Source organism: Agrilus planipennis, unplaced genomic scaffold (genome assembly GCF_000699045.2).
Source record: "Agrilus planipennis isolate EAB-ADULT unplaced genomic scaffold, Apla_2.0 scaffold222, whole genome shotgun sequence".
NCBI lineage: Eukaryota > Metazoa > Arthropoda > Insecta > Coleoptera > Buprestidae > Agrilus > Agrilus planipennis.
The window spans coordinates 358,935-369,611 of record NW_020442436.1 but is presented as its reverse complement, the minus strand read 5'-3'; the positions used below and the strand labels follow the sequence as shown (position 1 = coordinate 369,611).

The 10,677-nt window shown below is 35.5% G+C and overlaps 1 protein-coding gene across 1 annotated transcript in view; it reads left to right on the top strand.

Annotated features, from left to right (window-relative positions):
* Positions 1 to 314: 314 nt before the first annotated feature.
* The window catches only part of LOC108739756 (T-lymphocyte activation antigen CD86), a 365,407-nt gene continuing 355,044 nt past the window's right edge, over positions 315 to 10,677 (top strand). The window contains exon 1 of the mRNA XM_025980313.1: positions 315 to 441. The gene's annotated coding sequence lies outside the window, so the exon portion shown is untranslated. The remainder of the gene's footprint in view (positions 442 to 10,677) is intronic.

Sequence of the window (10,677 nt, the reverse complement as noted above, 5' to 3'; positions counted from 1 at the left end):
ACTGCAACCTAACCAACCGAAACGAAACGTCGCACCCGGATAATCACTTAACTATATATGAATCCCGTAGTTTTAAGTTTATAATTAGCTATCTGATGACGACTGGAGATGTTATATAGTCAAAACGTTGCTACTGTATAATAAATAAGAACATGAAGGTTCGAAAGTCTAGATGTATTTCTAGCGTAATATTGTAATTCTTATTTTTGTAAATAGGAAAAGATAATAGACCTTTAAAATGTGGGTACTTTACAACGTGATAAGGAATAAGTGATAACGATGATACACCACATATCTTATACTTAGTATTCTCAGTTGTTAATTTTCGATATGTTTATGGTGATAACGTTTAGAGAGTGTTGTGTCAAACCTGGGCTAATACAAAAACAATGAAAGAAATAAGAAAGAGCATGTCCCTGTATAATGTTCTAAAATTGAGAGGTATGTGCTTAAATATAACAAAATCAGAAGTTGAATAATTATTAATTCGAATGTGGAATACTATCAATATAAAAGAAACCTTTCACGCTAAAACTACTTTAATTAAAGAAATTATTTGTAAAACGTACCCAAGTGGTGTATATTAATTTGGAAATTCTGAATCAATGATGTATCTACTCAAAACCATAAATTTAGCGTAGTAGTTAAAATATAAAACCAATACGGCTAATTTTACTTTTAAACTTTATGTTAGTTAAATGGCAAAAATGAATAAATTACAAAATGTTAATTTATCAATTCTACAACTTTGATTACGTTATTGCAATTTTATTAAGCATTTTGAAGAACTAGTATGAAAAAAACGCTGATAAATATTGAAGTATCTACCAATAAGATAACGCAGCGTTGTCGCATTGATGATTTTGCTTTTTATAATATATTCATCTTTATCCTGGTTACTTGTAGTTTATTAAAATGATGGATGATCATCATATGGTCGTCAGTCCTAAGACTGGTTGGACACGTTCCTCCACTCTTTCCTATCCTGAATTAAACTTCGCATTTCCTTAAAACTAGAACAACCCACATCCTTAACTATATGCGAACAATAATCTAACCTAGGTCTACCTCTACCCCTCCTAACTCCTGTTTCTGCCTCTTATATGTCTCTGATCAGACCTTCATGCCTGAGAAGGTGTCCTATCTCGCCTATTTTTTAATGACTTCCATAGAGTCCTCTGTTCTCCTGTTCTTTCTAATACGTCTTCATTTCTAACCTTTTCTACCCACGTTATCCTCATCATTGGCATATAACACCACATTTCGAAGGCTTCTAACCTTTTCTTTTCCACCGCGCCCACTGTCCATGTTTCGCATCCGTACAACGCCGTGCTCCAAACATACACCTTTAACAACCATTCTCGAATTTCTAATTTAACCGTTTGCAAGCATAGAAGTGACTTTTTTTTATTAAAGGCGACAGGACAAGGCTGTCAGTCTTAAGACTGGTTGGACATGCCCTATCCTCTGCTTTATATCCCTACTACACCTTCCGTCCTGACTTATCTGACTTATCTAAAATCAGTCACTTCTTCTAACTTTTCGTCTCCTATCTTTATATTCGCCCTTGCCCTACTTTTTCTTCCCTTGCATACCAGTATTTTAGTTTTACTTTTATTTATTTTCATACAGTACTGATCTGTCAGTACCGCTTCCATTTTATTTAAAGCTATGTCTAGGTACTCCTTGCTAGATACTAATCTTTTGCCACTGTATATCTATCCCTACAGTTGTACTGTCTTTAATGATGTTCATCGCGTCGATATGTATAGATTAAAAAGTAGACACACAGTGTGCATCCCTATCTGACTCCCCTTCTAATATTTACTTCTCTACGTTGCAGCCCCAGCTCTATAACTGCCTGTTGTTCTTTATATAAACTAAGTATCACTCTTCTATCTTTGTAACTCATCCCTACATTTTTAATTATATTTAACATCTTGTCCAATTTAACATTGTCAATAGCTTTTTCTAAATCTACAAATCCTATTTACGCACTCTTTCCTTTTTCTATCGTTTTCTCTATTGTTACCCGTAAGCTAGAATGGTCTCGCGCGATACTCTATTTCTTCTAAACCCAAATTGATCTTCCCCTAATAGTTCTTCCGCCCTTTTTTCCATCCTCCTCTGTACAATTCTAGTTAAAAAATGATGGATATTAATAATGAAATTAATTTGGCAGATTTCGTTTTGTTCCGGCATTTGTCGAATCCGAACTGATATTTGAATTCAATAATTATTTTATTGTTAGAAACGCTTAGTAAAAAGTATAAAACTTGTTTAGAAAACTACTTTGTTACATACATTGTGATTAAAGCATGTATGCAAAGCGTACGATAATGTTATTGCTGACAGTTCATCATTTTAGACATTCCTATTCACATTCTACTATTTGTGGGAGTAATCACGATGCCCACGTCAATTGCGGACCGTGTTATTCTAACTCCAATGGATCTGGCGTACGAGACATTCAATAGCAACGACGACAGGATAATCTCGAAAGGAAACAATGTACTTTCAGTTCTCCATTGTCCCGATGGTTTTGTTTTCAATGAGATTTCGCTTAGCTGCCAACTCATTGACGCACTTGCACTTGTTGGAGACGATGATGATCAACCGGCGTCGTTGATGACGGACATTTGCGAAAGCGACTATGTCGGATTAAAAAAAAATCCTGACAATTGCAGGACGTTCTATTCATGTTTCCATGGTTACGGGCACATGTTTAAATGTACATCTCCTTTAATTTTCAACGAAAATACCCTCAGCTGTGAATGGCCGAACTATGCGAAATGCTGCGAATATATCGAAGAAGATCCTGATGTCGTTGTTGGGGGTGCAATATTTTAATTGATTATTACACGTATATGCATGTAACTATTCGGCACTGCTAATGGTGGTAGTTTTAACAGTAAAGCGGATGAATCAATAAACGGAAAAGCGGATATTTGAATGGAGCAACATAAGGTCCAATATAATTCCAGGAGCGCTACGTGTCACTATCGATCGCCTTGTATTACTGTCGTAGACATCGTTAATAAAGATCTATTGTGTATAAGAATTTAATTNTGAAATGAAAAGTAGTACGTACATTGTCAACGTTTTGTTATGGTGAGCTGGGTAAATCAATATTTTTTCAAGCCAATTTGGAGACCTTGAACTCATAGCGATCACAACGCTGCCTACTATTTTACTGAATTTTCGCAACAAGTTTTATGTAGAGAAATTAGACTCCCTGTCTAGAGTCTTCATAATTTGTCCCAAGAAAACTAGAATTTAGGAGCAATGACTCAATGCAAAGCGAATGAATATAAAAAGCAGGGATAAACTTTCGTCTTTTCCTTTTGACGTGACAACGTCTTATAATTCGATAGAGCGGCTGCACGCACGGAAAAACATGACTCATGCGGCGTTACCTCGCTCTGAGGCGTTCCATTTAAGGCTTGAAGTGCAAGCGAGAGCGCGGAACGAGCGACAAAGAGGCACAATCGGCCTCCGCGTTCGGCAGCGTTCGACATCTGTCTCTCTCCTACTTGAGTGAGCGATGCGTCCGCGTGGACAGCTGCTATACAATAATACATTTCCATTTACCTCCTTCTCTATATCCATACAAAATATCTATCAAACAAATAAAATTAAAATTTTCTTTTGAAAAATGAAACCATTCCATCAGTATTTTCTTATGACGCTGTCACGTTCAACTATCGTCAGTAAACCGACTTTACAGACAACCGATTTATTTAACATTGATTCGCGCATGCGCATCTTTTAATAATTAGTCACATTCCTCAAACATGCATACTCATAACAAATTTTATAAAATCTGCATGCGCAAATTATAGAAAATAACGGTAAACAAATACATCTACTTAGAAAACGAAATGATCCATTGCACGAAGACCGATTGCTCATCAATTATGATATGATCAGTTGTCAAACAAAATGTAAACATTTCCTTGTCTACACTTACTGTACTGTATACTCACTGCCTCACTGCGTAAAAAACACAATTTACGATTAGTAACGCTCTTACTGTTTGCGTCACACATTACGTGATTCTACGTACACAGTCAGTTATTGCTCCTGCCTACAGTTTTCCTGGTTTGTCGATTTGTCTGCTTTTCTGTTTGAAGATTTATTATTAAGAAGTAGTACTAATAGCTTGTACACTTCAAAAAAAACATCGATGAAATTATTAACAGTTTGCTACTTTTTGTAATTTTAATAATAAAATAAAGTACATTTCACATTAAAAGACCTCAACGCATTACTTGCTTTTACGTACATTTGTTTGTGGGGATGGTCGGGGTTGGTTTAAAACAGATGAGTAGTGTGTTTTACTTTAAATATGTCCTTATCTAGTAACACATACGTACATAATTTAATCTTGTCATTCTACTTAATCTATAAATTACATAAAACTTATAATCAGAGACATAACATATTTAATACGATTATTACGACCAATCTCATGTATTAATTTTTATTAAACTGTTGGATATTGTGTTTTAACAATGAAGACACGTGATGGTGTAGGAACGTAACTAAATCGAATGAAGAAGTTCACAGTGGATGGTAGTCACTATTCTGTTGAGAATACCAGACACGGATCGCAATTTCGATCTTGTCGGATTTCATCAGCGCGTCGCAAACAGTTTCGACAGAAGACGGACCAACTCTATCTTCTCCCTAGAGACAGCGTTTTATAAAGTACCTCAAAAGGCGTGGTGAACGCCATCTGTGGCCCAGTGCGCATATAGTGGTATTCAGTATATTCAACAAGGTCCATTTACGTTGATGGATATCTACTTGCTGAACTGACAAGCACACACACATTTTTAACAACGTCCCTCCACCAACCCCTATTACCAATAGGTAATAACCTAACTTTACTTGAATGTTTTGTGAGATATTGGTAATATGTCTTCGTAGTTTTTAATTTTTAAAAGCTGAAAAAATAGATGAACACGTGGTTTCCGCACACAACATCCTAGCTTTCCTCACTAATATTATAAATATGAATGTGAGTTTGTTCGTTTGTTTATTACCATTTCACACCTTAACTACTCAACTGATCATCATGAAATTTTGTACACATTGTCAGGTGTACAGAAAATAACATAGGGTACTTTTTATCCATAAAAAAGCACTGTTCCTGGGGGAAAGAAGAAATTAGTTTTATGAGGTCGTCGATGATTTTGGATACGTATTTAGGACATTAACGCGGCCGAAGTCGTGGGTAAAGCCTAGTATGTAACATAAATTCTTGATCAACATGACGAATAGTACAATATAACATGCTAACATTTCAAAAAGATCGGAAAGGTGTACGCTAATTTCCACCATCACCGACTACATTTAAAATGGTTTAATCTACAAGTCTCAGGCATAGCTTGGGTATTATGGGTGAGTTTAATGCGTTGTTACCACTATTTTCTGGATTTGTTTTGTAATGAATATGTCGACGACTCAAACACATTACCTCAAAAAAGGTTATAGTGGTTGACCGTTGTTGCGTCGCAAGCAGGGACATTGCGGTGGGTAAGTATAAAATAAAAAAAAAAATTATGTGGTTTTATGAAACCACGATGCAATTGAAACTTTTCGAATACATATATACAATCATTCAGATGATAGACGCATGGTAAAAACAGAACAATATTTATTTAAAACATTGAATCATTTTGAACTTTAGTTATTCTATCAATAATTTCATCTTCACTTTGAGCATCAGTCTATAAATGTAATTGTCATGCACTTGCACGAATGGGTGAAAATATAAATGCTACACTGTTAGCTCATGAGAGCCATGGGCGCCGCCATATTAACGTTGGCTGCTCTGCCGAGCGCCTTTCACTTTTGCCCCTACTCCGCGGCCGGTTGTATTGCGACATGCGATGGATGGACGAAAAAATTTGAGGCGATGTAATAAAAGTTTCACTTTAAATAATACACAGAAGGTTTTTAAAATACATAATTTTCGGCATTGGCATTTTACATCGTCAAAAAATAATGAACAATACGTTCAATACATGTAATTAATGAAATAGTTTTAAACAGTAGCAACGTGCATACATTCAAATTCTAGTGCTAACTTTAAATATTCAATACTTTTTGAAAGCTTCCAATGTGTACTTTACATTGACTGGTCTAGAAGCAGTTCCTCTTGTATTTTTAAAGTCTAAAGGGTAATTTAAAAGGTGAGACTGATTTCTGCAGACGGCAAGGTGTTTTAATGTTCTATAATTAATTGGTAATCTTACGAACAAATAGTAGAACATCTCAACAAAACTGATTATGTTCAGGCCAAGGAACAGACTAAATATTCCACCCAGGGAATCTGAAACAAGCGTATGTTCAAATTTCAAATCCGTAACATGACGAGTTTAAGTAGACGCTTTACAGAATAAATATCCTGCAGACGTTACACTATCTCTGATCATAAGTTCTTGAAACTGCGATCCGTAGAATACGTTAAGAACAGTTGTTTTAGAAGTAAAATTGAATTCATTTCTGTAACGAAAATAAAACATACGTAGATACATACATATCTGTAATTTAAAGTAGGCTATATAAAAGGAATACTTACAGAAACGGATTGATGACGTATGAACTATTTGGAATGAGATCTACCACAGATGGAATTATAGTATACATAATTGATTCGCAATCGCTTAAGCACTCAGAAGGTAATGGCTCATCTACGTACAGATACTTATATACTTAAATGTCAAATTAATCTTTTAGGTGAAAGAATATGACTTACTCTCAATTGCTAATATGCACAGTAACTTTGTGGTATTTTCACACTTTTGTACTCCTAATAATGAAAAATAAATTATTGAGAAATTCAAATTCGTAAGAAACGAAAAAAATACCGTGGATAGTGAAGGTTAGAAATGAAGAGGTATTAGAACGAATAGGAAAGCAGAGGACTGAATGGAAGTCAATAAGAAATAGGTTGGTAGGACACCTTCTCATGTATGAAGGTCTAGTCAGAGTCATATTAGAGGCAGAAATAGGAGTTAGGAGGGGTAGAGGTAGACCTAGATTAGATAACTGTTCGCAAATAGTTAAGGATGTGGGTTGTTCTAGTTCTAGGGAAATGCAAGATTTGACTCAGGATAGAAAAGAGTGAAGGTGCGTGTCCAACCAGTCTTAGGACTGACGACTTTCTGATGATGATGATAAAAAAAAAATACCTGTATTTCTCATGTTGCTAAAGAAAGAGGTACAGCTGCAGGTGTTTATTATTTCGCGTAATTTAGCATCAATTGCGCAATTAGCCGAAGTATAAAAGTTGTAGAAAGAAAGTTTATGTTCATCTTTAAAATAACATTTCCGTATTGATGGATCTATACTTCTCATCCTTTCGGTACTTTTATAAACCCTCGCTCCTATTTCGAGATCTGTTACTGTCCCTATTTGTAATATTTGTGCTCTGTTCATATTGAAACTTCTGTCTAGTTCACTGTGAACCATTACCTATAATCAATTAATAATTAAAAAATATAGGAAAAATTAAAATTGAAAGTTACTAACTGTGATACTTATAGCCATAGGCTTTAAATAGGTATCTTCGATATTGGGTTCAAGAATCAAATTAAAGCCCATATCACTGTTAGAATACAAAGTGTACGTTTCAGCATTACTTCTAAATGAGCCACCTGAGTNCAAAGGGGCGCGCATGTGTAAGAGATGAGGGAATTTTCTACTTCTGCCTCATCGTAAAGTAAGCGGCAGTTACGCACAATTTGCGCGAGATACCGATGTAGACGAAATCGCGGGAATATTATTCTGTTTTCATTAATTCATAGTCAGTCGTCTAATGCAGTGGTAGTAGTTAGGTACTGTTACGTCTCGAAATGTAGGATTTAATTTTGTTTCGGACGTACCTCGATTTTTTTGGTTTTTCGTATGAATCGTTCTAACACACGACTTTAAACTAATATTAAATAATGTAAAAACTTGGTGACACTACCCGTTCAGTCTAATTCACTGTTTATACAAATTTAATTATTTAGTAAAGCAATTTATATAGAACGACCAGTAAATAAAAGTATTCACTTTAAATCGTAATAGAAGAATCTTTATTAGGCTAAACATAAAAGCTCATACATCTGATCTTACTGACTAAAAGAAGAACTAGGGGATATATATATATACGAGGGCGCTATCAATGTTTGCTTGTTCAAACGATAATGAGTTCTAGTGGTCTTTACAGTACCCATCAAGGCAGCACTCATTCGTTGGTTAGGCATCTAAGCGTAAATGAAACAACTCATTGAGATTTGGAGACAGGAAACTCCCCCAATTTCTGAGTTATCTGTGGGGTCTACCACTATGTCGGACAATTTACTGCGAATTACTTGATCAAGTCATCTCTCGCTTAACTTACAATTTCATTATCGTAACTATGACGGACAAGGTATCATGGAACCAATACAAACTTAAACCATAGCCGCAGCTAATCCCACGACCGGAACTTCGGAGACTATTCAAACCTTAATCAATATGGATGGCGGGAAAATTGAAAACTTAACCTGCCTACATTCCTACGGGTTACTCAATCAAGCGAAATGCAAATTTGGTAAACAAGAATATTCTTTTCTAGATTACTCTGCCTCTGACAATCGTTATCAACTTCCCCAAACCAACTATTGCAAAACAATCACAAAGATTCCTAGGTACGCTTGACTTCTACATCTGCTCAACGCTTCCTGTACTTATTCTACCGTGAATGAACTTCTACTTGGGTAAATAAAAGAAAATGTCTTAACAAATATTCAACACGTTTCGGGGAAAGATAATGTAATTGACGATACACTCTCACGAATTTCTGAGCTATCAATACACGTGGATTACGAAACCCATTCTTCTGAGCAGGAATCCGATAGGGAACTTCAGGAATAACTAAATTCAAACCAATCTCTACAATTCAAACGAATTCACATTCCCTGCTCCATCAAAGCCATTTTTGCGACATTTTTACTGGCACCGTAAGATCCTTTATTTCAACTTCAACATTTCGTTTCACTGTATTCAATCAGTTACATTCCCTAACATATTCTGGCATTCGTGCATCTATGAAGCTTGTTACGCAAGGTTTTATTTGGCAATCGGCGGGCAAAAATTGTACTAAATGGGTACGCGAGTGTCTCTCTTGCCAAAAAACAAAAATCACTCGCCACGTTTCTCCATTGGCATAATCATGATGCCACCCGTGGAAAGGATACTGTTACTGTCTCACATGTATAGATAGATTCACATATTGTCCTGAAACTTTTTCCATGGCAGATCAAGAAGCCACAACAGTATTACGAATATTCTATGAAGGATGTATCTGTCGCTTTGGAGCACCTTTTAGAATCACTACGGATCAAGGCAGACAATTTGAGTCCTAATATTTCAAGGAGCTTTCTTATTTAACAAACTCGAAACATATCCCCATAACTGCCTACCATCCATCGGAAAATAGTATGATTGAGCAATTCTACACCCAATTAAAAGCCCTCATAACTTGTTCTTCGCTCTGTTCTTCTAGGTATTCGTGTGACCTGTGAAGAAGATATGAAAGCAACAGCCCCCGATATATTGTATGGTAATCCACTACGTCTACTAGGTGAATTTCTAGAGTCGGATACCCTACAGCCCCACACCACCACCCAGTCAAACGTACAACAATTTCGCGATCACTTCCAACTTCTACGATCTGTGGCTGTTACTAGGCATAGTGAACAGAAAATATTCGTACATAAAGATCTACAATCAGCCCAGTATGTTCTGATTCGATGAGATGGTTTAAAAATCTCATTACAGTTTTCATACGATGGTCCACACAAAGTGCTTAAGGCGATTATGTATTCATTACCCAACTAATATCCACGCAAAGTAAAACTGTACCTATTCAGACTTGAATCAGCGTACACATATAACATTGCAGATGAACAGCATTCTCAAGTTATCCCTACAGAAAGGAAGATGGACGGCAAACCAGCACACACAACAACGCGGTCTGGTCGACGAGTACGCTTATATATATCCGAACTGATTAATCAACATCGTTAATCGGAAGAGGGAGAGGGGACAACAATTTAATAAATGTAGTACATATGGCTATAAAAAACTCACTAAATTAGTCTAACACGAGGTCTACTTCTCATTGGATGCTGAAAAGTGTCGAACGTTATACTAAAACCGGTTCTTGTCAGAACCACAATTCAACGCCAGTCTGTTTCTTTTTAAATGCTTTTTTTTTATCAAAATGCTTAAGTAGTTACCTAATAATTTACTAAATTAAAGCTAAAAGATAGAGCTCGGGCAATTGTATATTCGGAAAGGGCATTTAAAGGGCAATTATTTAACCTATCACATCTTAATTAAAATGTCAATTAAGAAAACTAGAGACGCGACACTATTTTCGTCTTAGTCGTTAGTGTAACTTTTTATGGAATGCTTAAACTGTCAACTGAGAAAACAGAATACATTGTAGTGAAGAAAATTACCTAGATAAGTGCTCAAGACTATAATAAAAATTCTGTTAAAAATAAATAGATAAATAAAAATGTGCAAAATCTCGAATTAAACTACTTCTGTTGTGTTTAAAACTACATTAATCTTCAATACTTTTATTTTTTTTATAGTTTTGAATATGACTTATTTCAAAATAATTTTTTT